The sequence below is a fragment of the Triturus cristatus genome, chromosome 2_2 (genome assembly GCF_964204655.1).
Source record: "Triturus cristatus chromosome 2_2, aTriCri1.1, whole genome shotgun sequence".
Classification (NCBI taxonomy): Eukaryota; Metazoa; Chordata; class Amphibia; order Caudata; family Salamandridae; genus Triturus; species Triturus cristatus.
This window is the reverse complement of record NC_140582.1, coordinates 1207877927-1207895390: the sequence shown is the minus strand read 5'-3', so window position 1 is coordinate 1207895390 and position 17464 is coordinate 1207877927. Positions and strand designations below refer to the sequence as shown.

Here is a 17464-nt window from a genome sequence, read left to right as displayed (position 1 = left end):
ACTTTAGTGTATTGGGGCAGAGAGGGCTGAAAGGAATGAGACATGCCTGGGGCACACAAGGTGTCCCATGCATAGTCCAGTTCAAACCGGTGCTGGGGCACTCCAGCCCCAGTCCTGGCGCGAAACTGGACAAAGGGAAGGGGGTGTAACCACCCCCCTCCCAGGTCCCACCCATAAGGCGTGACCTAGCAGGTAACCCAGCCCCCCAGATTAGTATAAGAGTGGTAGCTGGGCCCCAGGAGATTAGATTATCCTGAACCTGCAACTTGAACAGAAACTCTGGACCTTCGACATTCGACGAAAGAAGAAGACTGAAGAATCTCCCTTGTGGCCAAGGAGTGGCTACCCTGTGCAAACAGGCACCATCAAGAAACTACCCTTTGCTTTGCTGAAGTTCTACGAGGGACCGACTGCAGAGCCCGACCAGAGTCTTGACTTCCAGACTTCTCTGACCCTGATCCACATCCACAGCCGAGCTGAGATCCGTGGAGGCGACGAGAGACGTGGGACCGGCTACCTGGGAAAAGTGGCTAGTATCTTCAAGCGCAGCTTCTGAGGCACCCTCGAAGTTGTGCACCGGGGATTGAGAAGCCCCAACCCCAAGCACCATCTGCACCGAAGATCAGCCCCTCACACTCCACGAGTCCTGCGTGGGGCCCTTCTGCATTTTCCTGCTTGCCGCGTATGTCCGGTTGCTTGCCCGCTGGCTAGTAGCCTTTGTGACGACGCATCCTGAAATCTTCACCGCTGGTTTGGCTCCTCCAGCCTGGCTCCTGCTTCTTTGAAAAAGAGAAGCACCCCAGACCTTCCTGGTCTGCACCAGAAGCAAGTCCTCCATTCTTCGTGGGTCCCGCTTGCCAAGGCTTGGTGAGTCCTAGTCCAACTTCGACGCCGCCGACAGCAAGAGCCTTCGTGGGACAGCTCGCCTCCTGGTCCTGGTCGTCCTCGACGTTCCCTGGTCCTCGTGGCTGCAGCGACAAGCTTCACCTTCACCTGCAATCTTCACAACATCGCCTGGTTCCTTCCTGGTTCCACGTGGTCACTGGCTAGTGACCTTGACTCTGTCCCTTCTGCTTGCAGGTCTCCCCTCTTCTTGATCCCAGCCTTGGGATCCACCGGACACTCTTCACTGACTGTCAGCATCTTTCCTTCAGGCATCCATAGAAGTCCACGACGAAACCCGACGCAAGTTCACACCTATGCACCCGCAGCCTGTGGGCTAGGTAACTTGGGTACTTCGGTGCTCACAAGGGTAGTGACTATCCTAGGGTCTAGTTTCCGAGTCTCGACTCTCTAGCTGCTTTAGAAGTGTCCTTAAACTGTTAATTGCGAACAACTACTATTTCTATCGACTTTTACGCATTACGCGTGAGTGTTTCCACTCTGCACCTGAATCCCGTGGACCTCCCACTTCCTAACTGTTGCTAGTGTAGTGTAGCCCCAGCGATTCCCTAGGCCTAGGCCTATCCTATTTCCGTGACAGTGGTCCTTATACCACTTACTTAGTATATGGTTTGCGTGGCCCCTAGGGCCTAACTGTATTACTTACCTGTGTGACTTAATGTATGCTTAAATAAGACTGTGTTGTACTTACCTCTAATCTCATAAAGAGTGCTGAGGGTTTGACTAGAATAAATACACTTTATTTTATATATATATATATCGGTTGTGGTGTCCTTTCATTTGGTATTCAAGGGATTATATATGGTATCACAGCTGGCTTCACATGCCATTCAGAGTTTAGCCTAAGACTGCTCTTGTCCATGCTACCACTAGGATAGCTGGTCTATAAGGCTGACTTTACAACCAATCACCATAAGGGTATTTGGACTGATATAAGGTGTACACTAGAACTAGTGACATCATACATCAGGCCAACTTCTCACAGTGTCCCTCTAGAAGGGTGGAATGCTAACCCCGTCACCAGAATTGGCGAGGAGTTAGTATTCCAATTCGTATGACACCTTACTCGACATGTTTTGATAAAGCCAAACCAAAGTTAGCATTTAACTGCGAGGTTCATAATGCACTTAAGAGTATATGGTATGGCGATATCTGGAAACGGTAGAAGGAAGTTGTTCCGACCACTGCAGACAGGCTCAGCTCATGCCAGAGCACCATCTCACACATAACCAAGCACTCTGCCTTCAGGATTGTTAAGGCCTGCCATAGGAGTGACTTATAGGTTACCAGGTGTCCCATTTAAGGTTAGGTATAGGTATACTACACATAAGTAAGAGGTGGTTACACCAACTTACCCCAGCTGAGTGATCAGCCAGTTGTGTCAAATTGTTAGGCCAGGCCAGGGGTGGCACAATACATGCTTCAGTCCCTGGTAGGCCTTAGATACACCAATGCCCTTGGTACCTAGTGTACACTGGTACAGGGGATCACAGGGTGATCCAATTCCAATTGGTTATGCACCTAGGGTACATGGAGTCCATTTTAAAGAGAGAGCAGATGGGCTGAGATCCTGAATGGCAGGATCTCAGGCCAACTAAGTCGAAAAACCAGCTAGACACTAGGTAAAAAATTGGGGGTAACCATAGTCAGATATCCACCTTCCTACAATGAGTAAATGTCATCACCAGCAGACAGTTTCTGCAGATGTGACCCTGGCAGGTTCACTCTTGCTGTTTTTCTGTTGTTTTATGTGCTACACTTGTTGCCTGCAGCGAAACATTGCTTTGAGTCAAGAACACCAGTCAGCCTAATCATACTAGTGTCATGTTTGGAGATCTCAGAAAACAGCAGGTCAGTGGGGAGGACAGGAAAGGGGCATTCTATAAACTCAGAGCTCTTCTCAGTTTAATGTGGGGGGGAAGTGGAGGACGAGGACGATTTACTTCATAACTTGTTGTTTAGCTCTTCATAACCCACACCTGTTTTTTCTAAGCGCTATTAATTGCAGGTGTAATTACCCTCTTTTTTATGATAATATAAAAATTATGAACATGAGTAGCACAAGAGCTGAGTACATAATGCCTGGATTCGAACCGTTGTTAGTTCCCCAGCAGCAAGTGCTCAACTACCTAAGCCATGCTGAAAAACATGACACAATAAATAAAATCTGTCCAATACCAAATATGCTGTATCTGGACTGAATTAGTCATTGAAAATTTGACTTACCCAGGAAAACAAAAACACCTGAAGGACTGGATGAACTATTCACGCCTTATATGGAAGAGTTTGAGAGATTAAATAACATCAAGCCTATTCATTTAAATTTTCTGGGTTTATTTTAATTGAATTTTGAACGCATATGAACATCACATTTAGACAGCAACATTTTATTCTTTACCTAGTATTACAATTTGTATGCTCACTGCACACATTTGCAAAAATAAAAATGCAAGCTTGTTTGCCTTGTTCTTCTCCACCTCTCTCGCCCTCTTCCCATAACTCCATCCTTCTCCTAATTATCGCTCTCATGGTGGCCTCCCCTTCACACTGTGCATCCAGGCACTCGCTCTTCCCCAGCCCGAACTAATGTTGACCTTTCCGTAGTTTGTGTCTTTTTTTATTTTTTTTTATTTCTTTATTAGATTTTCACAACAGCAAGAATAATTGATCGAGCTTTACAAATCATACATACAAAAGACAAAAAATTAACATAATTAATTAAGATCAGACCAGATTTCATTTCAAAAGCATTGAAATACAAAGGGAATAAAAAAAAAGAAACGCAAAAAGAAAAATTAACCTTCTAAGACTGCATCCAGTTACTGATAGGGGCCCAAATATTTAAACCTAAAGCTTTCTTTTTCCTCCCTTTTAACCTATACACAGCTTGCTCTAACTGATAAATGTTCAACAATTTCGATTGCCATTGAATAAATGAAGGAGGATCAGAATCTAGCCAATGGGAAGTAATACAGTATCTAAAAATAGACATAGATATAAATAAAAAGCCTTCTTCAGCAATTGTCCACAATTTAACAGGATTTGATTGGACACCACAAATAACAAATTCAGCAGAAAGAGTAACAGATGAATTCATAATATTATTAAGAAACATTTGAATTTCGGAAATAAATTGAGTTAAATTTGGACAGAAAAAAAACATATGAGCAGCATTTGCACCAAGAAGATAACATCGACTACATTTATCACCCCTATTAGCTTTCCACTTCATCAATTTAGCTGGAGTATAATATAAATCAAAAATACTCATAAAGAATTGGCTTTTTAAGGATCCATTAATTAAGACTAAGTCAGATAGATATAAAGCATCAGATAAGTTAATAGACTCTATGCCCAAATCCTTTTGCCATTTTAAATTAAATAGATCAAGATTGTCTTCCATCCGGGTTAGCATAGTCTAATAAATTATGCCAATTCTATTTGGTTTCTTACAACTTTCAAGTATATCAATTTTCCTAATTTTATTAGTGTATAATAAGTTCTTGGTGTGTAAAAAACTACGTATTTGCAAGTATTTCAAAAAATCTTTTTGAGGTACATTATAATTTTGTTGTACATACAAAAATGAAACAAATCGTCCTTCTTGATAAAGATCACCTAGACTAAACATATTTAATCTTTGCCATTGCTGAAGAATCTGGTCTGAAAATATTGGTGGCAAAATCGGATTATTATATAATGGTGTATAATAGGTAATGTTATTAAAACAAAATCTTTTCTTACATTGTCTCCATACCTGAAAAACGGTCAATATGACTTTAAATATTGTTTTTTTATAATAACTTGGTTCTGAAAAACGTAAGACATTGACGTGCTTGTGCACCTAAAATCATTTCATAAATTGTTGGATAAGTAGAATCCTTAGGTGATAATTCTTGGAAAATTAGAACTCTCATAAATTTAAGTGATATCGCCAAGTAGTATAAGCGAAGATTTGGTAATCCCCAACCTCCTCTATAAGTAGGGAGTGAACACCATTTAAGGGATCGCCTAGCTTTCTTATACCCCCAGAAAAATCTTGAAAATATTCTATCTATTTTTGTAAATAAAGTGGAGGGAAATAATAAAGGTATAGTTCGAAAAAAATAAAGAAATTTGGGGAAAAAGAGCATCTTAATTACATTAGTACGGCCATAAAGGGAGAGATCTCTCCCTTTATGGCCGTACTTAGTTTGTGTCAAGTGAGCGTTTTACAAAGGCAGATGCACAGAGCTGAGCCCTAAAAATGTTTGCCACGTAAAGTATGTAACAAGACAATGTAAAATGTAGCAAACTCACTTCAAAAGTCAAAGAACTGTATTTCTTTTTTCATTAACCACATCTACTTTCCACTCTGTCCTCCATATGTGTCCCGTACATGTGACCCTCCCTCTGTTCTCCTCTCGCCACATAATTTGACACCAAAGCACATATTTCATCTCAAAAACACAATTAAACAACACACCACATACATCCAATCCACACCACACAATTCCACATCATGCATAAAATTCAACAGCACACAACACAAACTCCACTACATACCACACCACAACATTACATTCCACAAAATTCCACTCCATAACACAATCCTACTCCATATAATTCCGATACACTAAATAACACATTTACTATCCCCTTAACTCCACTGCACACCATGCCACTTAATTCCACTACTCAAATCAAATCCACACCATGCAATTCCACGCCTCACAATTGCACAACAATTCCAATCCAACCCACATAATTCCACTACATACGGCATACATACACTCCATAACACATGAGTAAAAGACATTGTCATTTACAACACAAATAGCTCTCATTCACACAAATGTGAGACCTATTGCATTTCTAATGCTTGTTTAAACTGCAGCTGACAGCTGAGCCACGACACGCAAACCGGTGCGAGCCGGAAGTGCTGTGAACACCATGATTGCTGCAAACATGTAGCCATCCACCCTCCACACAACAAATTCTGGCAGCAGGACGTGACATCTCCGTGGCGTGACGTCAGTCTGAGAGCCGCTCTGCGGTGGGAATCAATCTGAGTTCTCATGAGATATATTGGAGCAACCTGCCAGCTGAGATTACAGGCTCAGCCAGCCGAGCCCCAAGACTGTTAAAAGTAGGAAAGCAAATGCATGTCCAGAGATAATACTGAAACGCTTCTAAAAAAAAATGTGTTGCAAAAAGATGAGGAAGAATATATGTACTTGGTCCATGCTCCAGGGAGAAGCTAGTACAAAAAACAAAGGGAAGCCATAGAAGCGAAGAAAACAAAAGGTTGCAAATGAGAGTGACAAATCAACTAATGGTGTTCTGTGGGCGGGTTGTAAGCCCATTGGATTGCAAACAATACATCTTGCAGCACAATGCCTGTGTTGTGTAGGAAAGACCTCAAAATAGTTTGCGACAGCATTGATTAGATGCAAACACCTGAAAAGGTATGGAATTGTAGGAGCATTTTTACTAATAAGAAAATAATGCTTAGTTTGGACGTGATTTAGTTATCATGACTAGGCCTAATACAGCTTGCATTGATATCTATTCATATTTTTAGAAAATTGCTCCTATTTTATATGAACAGGCTTTTCCACATGTGTGCTTTTCCGTATCACTGAAATAGAAGCATAAGCCATGGTTGGTGTATTCATACATTTTACTAATGTGTGTTCTCTTGAGGAAGCCATGCTCAGAATGTTCTTGTCTTTGTAACCTTCCAGCTCCTCTGCTTGAGTCTATTCTAGGGACTATTCATTAGCTGAACTGTCTATTGTATTTTTGTATTATATAAATGTCATATAATTTCCTTCATATCCAATGCACACCTCATTCATTATTATGCAGTGGAGTAGGTGTTTCTAGATGCATCTTCCTAAATGTATATAATGTGTTTGAATGTTCATTGGTCTGGGTCATGTAACCTTGCTAGTCCAACCCCGATAGCCCATCAGAAGTAACTAAATGTCTTTGGTATTTCTCTCTACAAACCTATTAAATGTGATGTTTTCGAAAGATGTGACAGACTTCCTTTGCCTCTGAGCCGACCTTATGCTAGTCTGTCCTTTGATTTATATTTAGACGTTCTCTGCCTTTTTAAACTGTGCAGACTCTGCACTAGTCTGTTTATTTCCTGACTTTGTAATTGCCAGACAGTTGCTTACTTGCTTAGGTAACATACTCTATATCAGTCCTTTCGCTTAACTATATTGGGTTCTGGCAGTTTATTTGCTTTGGAGATATACTTTATGTTGATCCACTTACAATATTTAGATGTAGTATTGAAAGATCTATTGCTAATTCGGTAACTAACTGCTTTTTGCCTTCTGTGTTTGAATAAACCTTCATGAATTTGAATATTGTCTTGTGTACATTTATTTGATTTGGATTGGCGTCAGTCTTACGAAGACTTACAAGGTCAATAAAAAACTAAAATAGTCCAGATCCTACATCCCACCTCTCTTAATTACTTAATTAGAACATCGATAGTATCAATTTACCAAGTTGAAGTTGTCCATGAGGGACTGCTCCCACTTTGTGTGTGAGGGGTTGGGGCATTAGGGGAGCACACAGCAGTCCAAGGGACCTCTGTTTGCTTTCCCCAGCAGTGTCCTTTTATCATGGCTTGACTGCAGCACAGGTCTAAGGTCTATGGAGGCAGAGAACTGTAGTCGCTACCAAAGAACAACCGTGATGAGAACAGTGGTCACAAGCGGTAAAGTTGATATAGATTAGTAACAAAGAGGGGGGAAAGGAGTTTACACCCAAGTGCCAGTGCCCCTTTTCTGTGCACATCTCACTGATATGACCACGCCAGCTGCGAAGGGAATATAGGGGGGGGCTGCCGCCACATACTGGTATGTGACTGGTGCTGAGTATCTCCCTCTCACCTTTCTGGCACTTCAGAGGATCAGACTCTATAAAGAACAATATATAACACTGAAATCCAGACCCTTTGTGGGAAGATGAACAGGTCCCCAATAAATCTCACAAAGAGCAAAAAGTATGGTTGCCTCACAGAGAGCTACTGAAAAGAGCACTCATGAAAACAAACATAAAGGGTGACGGAAAGATGCCAAAGAAGGTAATGCGCAATCGCCAGGTGTGAGCTTTGTAGACTTGGATAAAAGTCTGAATCCGTCGATGGCTGGGAAACACAATAAGATACCTGCTCATTCCCACCTGACAAAAACATGAGAGAAGACAATCTTACTAAGGAGAAAAAGAACAGAGACAATCTCTCATAGTGTCACTGTAAATACCATAGACCAAGAGAGAGCTCTGCGTGTATGAGAGGAGAGCTTTAAGATCAGACTAGACTAAACCACAAGCAAACAGTAGAAAAGGAGGACAGGGAGTTGTGCACCACTGCCTACCGAATCCAAGACTGCGCACAGGCATGTCTCCAAGCACGAGACCTCAAGATAGTGCCTGTTCTAAAAGGCAGTGCTGGGAGGCCAGATTACCATCTGCAACCTGGAGTTTATAATGAAGGGGCTTGCATCCACCAAAATGTCCATGGATTATATTAGAGAGGATACACAGACTGCCACTCTCAAAGTAAAATCACTGAGGTCTGAAGTTCTGCCGTTTCAGGTAAAGATGAACGTAGTGTTCAGGAAGATTGCAGACGTGGAGCATAGAGTGGAACATATCGAATGAACCCTGACCGGACCAAAGAACTTGGGTTGCTCTGCCAAAACCCCCAGAGATGGAGAATGGAGCACAAGAAGACAATGTCTGTTTTATGAGGATTAAAAGAAATTGAAAAAGATGATATGATCTCATTCTTGATGAATTATCCCAAGAAACTATGCTGAAAATAACGAAATTGCTGAACCTGTGACCATGCCCGGGGTATCCTTGATATATAAATTGGCTTTATTAGTAAAACTTCACGAGGGAAATTATGCCCAAGTACGGTGGGGCTTGCAAGGCCAGAAAACATAGAGAATTCCAGTGAACAGGGGTGTCCGCCAGGGATGTGTTCTCGCCCCTACACTTTTTTCACTTTATGTGAACGGCGTAGTGGATCACCTGATGAAAGTTCCATCTGACGCACCATCCCTGGCGGGCGAACGTATTCCAACTCTCCTGTTCGCTGATGATACTCTTTTGTTGTCTAAATCACCTATGGGTCTACAAACCCTTTTAGACAGCTTCCAAGTTTTTTTATAATAGCAGAGGCCTTGTAATAAACTCTGCCAAAACAAAATATCTAATACTGAACCCACCCAAAAAACTAGGGCAGCCCCCAGTCCTGAATGCGGCTATCCTTGAAAGGGTTAAAGAATTCGATTACCTGGGTATCCGCATTTCAGACACTATGCGTTGGTCATCCCACATACATAAGATGCTTCTAACCCATAAGAGGGTCTCTGGTGCCCTCCTCAGGGAGCATCGCTCCTCCGCGTCTAGACCTATAGCCCCAGCCCTCGAGATATATAAAGCGAAAGGCGTGAGCTCGGCACTTTATGGCGCTGAACTTTGGGGCTTGAATAACATGGACGAGCTTACTAAATCCGACTCCAGCTTCTATAAGGAACTGATGGCACTTCCCCAGAGCACTCCAGTAGTACCTTTATTGATGGATCTGGGGTGCCATGCGTTGAAAGATTTGGCAAAAGTACGCCCCCTGCTTCTTTGGGCTCGGCTCTGGCGAACCCCTGAGTTAGCTAAGTATGCGGAGGGACTATCTGAATTATTGTCTATGCCTTGCTGGCATAAAGTTAAATGGTTGAAAGATGTAAAGACCTTGCTCTGTGACCTTGGCCTCAAAGACGCCTGGGAGAACAGAACCTCGCCCCCGAAAGATGTATTGAAGAAACTCTATTGGAATTGGGTTATCACAAAGAGGAACTCTAGCTCTCATGGTGGCAGATGCACCACTGAGTTTCTAAGGTTCAAAGACGAAGTACGTTATGAGCCATTTCTTGATATTATTCAGAAGCCCTTTGACCGTGCCCTTTATTTTAAATTCAGAGTTGGCACTCTCCCGGTGCGAGAGTTGACCGCGCGCTGGAAGCCACCGTCTCAGACTTCACCATTCTGCCCTTTTTGCGAGACCCACACTGAGTCAATTGCACATGTTTTATTTGCATGTCCCAAATACAAAATTCCAAGGTCCTATTGGCTTAAACCTTTGTGTAGAGATTTGGGCACGCGAGACCATCTCATGGCTTTGCGCATTCTAAAATCAGACACTCGATCCCTGTATGTCTGCGCTCTATCGAAATTTTTGAGGTGGTCCTGGCTCATAAGGTGCAAAGCCCTTGTAGCTCATACATAAGCAGTCCCTTTGTTTTATCACTGGTACATATTCTCTTTTTTAAAATTGTCTTATTTATTTTGTCTATATGTGTTTTTATCTTGTCTGCTTTGGAAATCTGATGATGTTAGTCTTATGGCTCGCCTTTTGATCTCACATGTTTGTTATGTATGTGCTTTTAAGATATTGTTTTATCGAAATAAAGCTTATTTCACTTCGATATATAAAATGAAGAATGACTTTGTCCTATGGTCACCTCTGCAACTATCACTATGCAGGAGAGTCAAGGAGTTAAAATAGTGGCGGCACCAAGATACAACCTTATTATAGGGAAGAAGCCCACTCCAATCCATGCCACGTTGATAAGAGATATCCTGAATAACATAATACATTTCCTATGGGCTGGAAAAACCCAGACTGTAGCCTTCCAAACTACATGAAGCCACTATATCCGTGGGACTCTGGAGCAACACTAGACGTTCGATAATGGCACTACTGTCTGGTGGCATAGGGTGGGAAAATATACAATAGATGACCTAGTGCGGGACGGAAACCTGAAATGTTTTGTTTATGTGATTGTAGAATATACTAGTCCGTCCACGAATGCCTGGCGCTAAAGGCAGTTATCCCTCTGTCTTAAAATCAAATTGGAACACCGACCCATAGAATCGAACACCGTATACATACATTTGTGCATTGATCAGTGGGGTACTTGGAAGGGGTTAGCACTGGGTATCTACAGCACATTTACCACAACACAGAAGGAAAGAATAAGTGCATGTTTCTACCTAAATATAATTTGGAAATGTATCAATTGAACAACTGCACTGAATCAAAGGCACAAACCCTCCTATAGAAGTTGGGGCAAAAATGGGACATGGAGTGGACCAAAACAAATATACTATGCAACAGATTATTAAATGCAAAGACTCCTAAATCGTTGGCTAAATACAGCATTTAACATCACAGAGTTTATTAGCCAAATTAGGACACAAGTGGCTTCATCTACGTGGAGACCTCTGCCTATTTGCTCTCCAGGAAGACCCGAGCAGACTGGGGTTGTGTGAAAATATGTCTCATCTGTCACTACATATGCAGTATTCCTCTGAGTCATTCCACACCAATCATGACAAGCATTGACATAGCCAATAAGTGTCGCCTTTGGGACCTTATAAGTGTTTAGCCATGCAACAGTTGCATAACTAAATACTTATAAGGTCCCAAAAGCGAGACCTATTGGCAATGCAAAGCGGCCATGCGGACGCAAAAGTGATCGCGATCAAACATCAAAGCGGTAAAGCGGTAAAGCGCGACGCGCGCACCTGCGCACATGCACTGTAGCTCTAGGCTGTCCTGGTAGCACTTTTTGGAGCCCTCACAAAATGTCTCGCCAGACCAGCGCATGCGCTGGGTCAGGCGAGACCTAAAAAAGGAAAAGATAAGTTTCCTCCGCTCTCATCACCCTCTCTCTGTGAGTATTCTCTAATGTCTACAATGACCGTGGCAGCGCCTGGGTTGTGGCTCCAGGTCTGTGGGTTGGTATCTTAGACGCCGCACACAGCTACAAAGGAACTTCAGAATCAGGGTCCAAGATGTATCCTTGGAAATGGAGCATGAGGACCTTAATGTCATCTAACACTTTTGGCGCGCCAGTTTTTGGGCGATTAAGTTGGAATTGGCCATATTTATAATTTGTTGGTCTTGTATTGGTGGTGCAAAATACACGTCTGGAGGTGACCCATTATTCCAGAGTATAACAGAACATTGTGGAATAGGCTTATCAATGGAATTCTGCTTTAAATCTATTTCAGTCTTTAAAACCAAAAGAAATAATGTTGTTTGCTAATTTGTAAAATAAATAACCACAAATTATGACCTTGACTCAGTCTTGATGAGAACAGTTTTTTTTAGGAATCACTGACACGTTTCTCTGCATACCAGTGGGCCAATGAACTTTTGCAAGGCCAAAAAAAGTGTTCCCACAAGTTGGTGCATAATGTCATTCAACTTGCTTTCCCTGAATGTGCATAGTAGCAGCTGTCTTCTTTCAGTCTTGTTGGTGTCTGAGACGGAAAGAATACTTCTGTTGCTAAACATACTGACAGAGTAACTCGGATTACATAGAAAAAATAAATAATATATACATATATATATATAAGCAATTTTATGCTCAAATAAAATGTATTTTACTTCCAAATGTAGTTGAGAATTAATTATACTGTCTTTTTTTTTTTTAGGCTCATAATATGAGAAGATAACCATGGTCAACTTCTGCATTCGCAAATATGAACACAGAGACTATGAGGCTGTGCGCCATGTGTTCACCCTTGTGAGACCTGAAGTGGTTCCAGCAACCTTTGTCCATGTTCTGAAGCGTCCACAGACCCATATAAAACTGCTGGGTCTTTTCTCGTTGCTCTTCGTATTGTCCAAATCCATTCTTGTTTCGGCCAGTCTTGTTGTCCTTGCTCTGTATTCATACCGCCTCTTATTGATTTTTCTGATCCATCAATACATCCAGCAGTCATTGCAGGAGGACCTGTTAGACATTTATGCTTCTTATGTTCAGACTAAAGGAGCCTGTTTTTGGGTCGCTGAGGTAGGTGGAAAAGTCTGTGGTATTATTGGAGCATGTCCGATGGAGACCTCAGATGGCCAGCATCGGCTGGTTCTCAGGCGCCTGGCAGTGCTGAAGATCTACAGAGGGTGTGGAATTGGCAAAGCTTTGTGTAGGGCAGTCATCGACTTTGCCAGCAGGCAGGAGTATAAAGAGATAATACTGAACAGTGCCATGGTGTATCATGCAGCTCACAAGCTGTTTGAGGGCCTCAGGTTCAACAAAATCAGTGAGCATAAACGTTTAACATTGTTTGGAAGGTTAACTAACTTCGTAATGTTACAATATAGATATGATGTGCATCTATAAAAAGCAACAAAATAAGACTGTCAAAACGTTTTAATTTCAGTGAATGAAATTGTCCAACATATATTTATTTGCATAACTATACTGTTTGTAAATGTATTTGTACTTATATAGCGCACTTCTACCCAGGGGTCTCGTAGGGCTGTATTTATAACGCTGTGGAACCCTTCCTGGTTTTCCTGTGAGATGTCCACTCCTGGGCACCCCCAAGGTGAAGCCAGGCATCCTAGCGCTGTGGGGGCCGTTGTGGAGATTAAGCAAGCTATTGCCCAGAGTTGCACAGAGGGACCCATGATTAGAATAGGCACCGAGGCGAGAATTATCAGGTCCGGGGAAATTGAATCCAAGAGCTGCCGAGGCGGGAATTGAACCCTGGTCCCGGGCCAGACCTCTGCATCAGGGTCTGCCGCTCTAACCATTGAGCCACACTTCTCCAGATTCGATTGTACCACCTTCCAGTCATGCTAAAATGCTCATCTACTCAATTAGTTTCTGCAGCATAAGAATAAAAACATCAGGCGTAGAAGCGAATTCAATTTTAGAATAATTGAGGGAAATGTTTGTAAGGTGGCAATTATATATGAAATTTAATGTATACCCGGCTGACCTAATAAAATCCTTTGGTTTCTTTCTTACATACTACGCAGACAACACACAAATTGTCCACTTCCTGGCCAAATGCACAGGGCCTAGATTTTGTGACTGCATGCAGGCAGTCAACACACGGATCATTAAGAACTGCTTAAAACGCAATCCAGGAGAAACCCGAAGTTTTACTGTTCGGAGACCCAAACCTCTTTTTGGACCCCACCTTGGTGGCTGCAGGACATGGGGTCTCTTTCAGTGCTGGTTAGTAAAGCCAGTAATCTCAAAGATTTAATCGAAAATACACTGAGCCGTGTCAGCCAAGTCAATGCGGTGACCACTTCCACTTGGTCTGTTTCTCACCGCACACCAATACCTACTGAACAAACTGCTGCAAACAGACTTCTACTGAAGATTCCAAAATATCAATCTGTGTCCAAATTTTTTTTTTTAAGCTGCATTAGCTCCCCATTAGACAGAGAATCATCTTCATAGGCCTTAGGCCTAGATTTTGTACAAAACTGCTTTAAATGGCACACTCCAGGCAGGACCCTTATGCTTGGCTTCAGCCAAATATGTAGTTGTCCCCAGGTTCAGGCGGGATGCTTGGGGAGGCAGAAGTTATGTGCTGGGGCAACTAATGCTTGGAATGTTCTGCCATTGTACATCAAGGAGTCCCCCAATCTTCTAGTGTTCAGAAAAGCTCTGAAAACCTGTCTTTTCAATACTATATAGTCTCTTATTTTTCTCTCCCAATGTTCTTCTGCATGGCCATTAAAGCTAGCGCCAGACACCTTCTGGTAATCGAGCGCTTTAGAAAAATAATTAACATAACATATTTAGGAATTGCGGTTTTCAGGTAAAACCAATTATAAGTGATAAAATGCCACAGAAGGGAATATCAGTATTTTAGTGGAAACCGTAAATGAAAACATTTTGCTGCACTGGTGCCCTCTGGCATCACGGCAGTAGAACGTACAGGTTCTACAGTACCTTTCTGTGTTGGATGCTCCTGCTATGACCCTCTTGAGCCATGGTCAGCTACTCAGAATGGCTGTTTGACCTTCCACAAGGTCCCTGGACTTTCTTATATGGCAATTCTGGGAGCATGGCTCGCCTCATATAGATTCAGCCAATTGCATATTCCTGTGTACTGGCCAGGAGGTTCACAGCTGAACTATGAGCAGCGTCTTAGTCCAGAGCAAGAGCCAGTACCATGATGACATCCTCCTTCACAGAGAGCTGTACAGAGCTTTGATTTTGGAAAATTCAGGTGTCAACAAAGATCACTGTGGATACGGACACCTCAAGAATCAATGTCCTATAAGAAAGCACTGTTCTTAGTAATACATGATGATGGTCTGAAGCATGCCTATAGAAGACCCCCCACCCCCAAAGAATGACCAAGACTATGTTATAAAAATTGCCAGCAACAATGTACATGCCCAGAAGGGGGTCCATGTGCTACCTTTGCTTAAACTGAGCTTACTACAGAATGTGCACAAACTCACAAAATCTAAGAGTTTGTATATGAGCTATAGACTGTGCATATTAGAACAAACATTTGCAATGCAATCAGTCTCGCATTTGTGAAAGTTAAAGCTATTGGCATTGTAAATTATACTATTTTTATTTAGGTTTGTAGTGGAGTGGCTGTATGTTCTTTCTAGTGGAATTATGTGGTTTGAATAGGAGTTGTTAGTTGTGTAGGGTGGAATTGTGTGGTGTATTTGTGTATTGAAAATCTGTGGTATGCTGGATAGATAGGGCTGACAGCTGTATAAAATAGATAGAAAGTGAAATTGAGAGTGATAGGTAGTTTGTGTATGAAGTGGTGAATGAACTCTAGATAGACTAGTAGAAAGAGTTTGACAGAGAATGAAGAGTAGAAAACGTAGACTCGCAGAAGCTGCACTTGTGTACGCAGAAGACATCAAAAAAAAGAGGCAAAGAGTGAGTGTTTGGATTTTTTGAAAAGTTATGGTAGAGAAATTGTGCTGAAAGACCTGAAGTGAACCAATATAAGAAATTATGATCAGTGTGTGTGTGTGTAATGGAAGTATGTGGATAGTAATTATGTTGTAATAAGTGCAGTGGTCTTATGTGCAGTGGTACTGTGTGTCATGGAGTGGAATGTATTGAGTGGAATTATGTGGTGTAGGGTTGAATTTTGTGCCGTGAAGTTGAATGGTGTGTGGAATTGCTTGCCGTTGAGCGAAATTATTTTAGCAGAATTATGTGGCATGTTCTGGATTGTATGTATGTGGAGTGTTGCTATGTGGCATGTAGTAGATTTATGTGGAGTGTAATTACGTTGTGTGGTATGGAATTGTGTGGTGTGGGATTATGTGTAAATATGGGGCACATTCTGAAGTTGAATTTTGTTGTGTACTTTTGTTTTTTGGAGCTGAGTGGATATATGTGAAGTGTAATTATGTAGGCCCAGAGTGGAATTATCTAGGGGTTGGATTGTGTTGCGTGGAGTGTAATGGGATTATGTTGCATGGACGTGGTATCAAATAAAGTGGAATTATGTGGCATGTAACTGAGTGGAGATTTGTGGAGTTGAATTTGTTGGATTGTCATTATGTGGCATGTAGGGGAATGATGTGGAGTTGAATTGTGTGGAGTGGAATTATGAGATGTTGAAATATGTTGTTCAGTTGAATTATGTGGTGTGCATTTGTGTGTTGTAGAATTGTGTGGCACTTGTTTGGTTGTGTGTTGAATTATGTGGAGTTAAATACTTGTCTTCATAAGCCAGCTGAGTGTGGGGCACAGTCTGCATCAGTTGACTATATTATCCAGTGATCTCTGCGGGCTTTAGATTGCTGTTGACTTGGAATGCGCCAGGGCTACAGTTACCAACTTTGGAACTGGGAAACCAGGTTCAAGTCTCAGCATCGGCTCAATATCCTGTGATCCTGTGCAATTCGCTGTGTAAAAGAAACCAATGTGACCTTGTGTAATGTAGATGGTGCTCATGTGAAGCATTACAATTCCTTTGGGTCGAGTTTTCGCTATAGAAAGCTGGAAAAATAAGGATCGGACAGTGAGGGCTGATTTAGCTCATGAACTATATGAGAAACTGGGATCATTTTGGTTGGCGAGATGAGGAAACCATTACATTGTATAGGGCTTTTTAGGTTTGAAGAATCGTTTTGCTTTAAAATTGATTCATTGGGGAGAGTAATGTGTATATTATTTTTTGGGGGTGAACAGCTGGGAAAGACTGCTTGTGATGATACATTGTTGGTATTTTTCAAAACACAACTTTGATAAGACCTGTGAGGGGGGGAGGGGTTTTGGGGGAAAGATTGAAAGCGCTGCTTATGGGAATTTGCAGCAGCGGCTAGCACTTGACAGGATGGTTTAGGTAAGGTCCAGGCTTGCATTGTGGGGAAGTGGCTATACCGTGCAATTCTGCACTGCAGTTGCTGGCTCCCAGTACAGGGGTGGGGTGGGGTGTAGGCTAACAGAGCTGTCAACATTTTGGAAAACATTTGTGATTAACTGCTTGCATGCTCATGACGAGCCCAGCTCGTCATGAGGCACAGTGGAGCTGTGCTCATGACGAGCTGGGCTCGTCATAACGGTTGCGGCCTGCCCACGCGCGATTGATTCCCCGCCGTGGGGGAATTACCCCCGCGGCGAAGGGGTTAATGGTTAAAAAGAAAACCAAATAATTAGCTTTGTTTACACTGCAGGGAATTCATGGTTGTTCAATATACAGGATCTGAAAGAAAGAAGGCCAGGTTTTCCCGGTGGAATGTGCACTCATC

General features: G+C 42.3%; 1 long non-coding RNA gene across 1 annotated transcript in view; it reads left to right on the top strand.

Annotated features, from left to right (window-relative positions):
• LOC146863404 (uncharacterized) overlaps positions 1–13115 on the top strand; it is a 39383-nt gene extending 26268 nt beyond the window's left edge. The window contains exon 2 of the long non-coding RNA XR_014978253.1: positions 12412–13115. This is a non-coding gene — a long non-coding RNA (uncharacterized LOC146863404). The remainder of the gene's footprint in view (positions 1–12411) is intronic.
• Positions 13116–17464: the final 4349 nt, after the last annotated feature.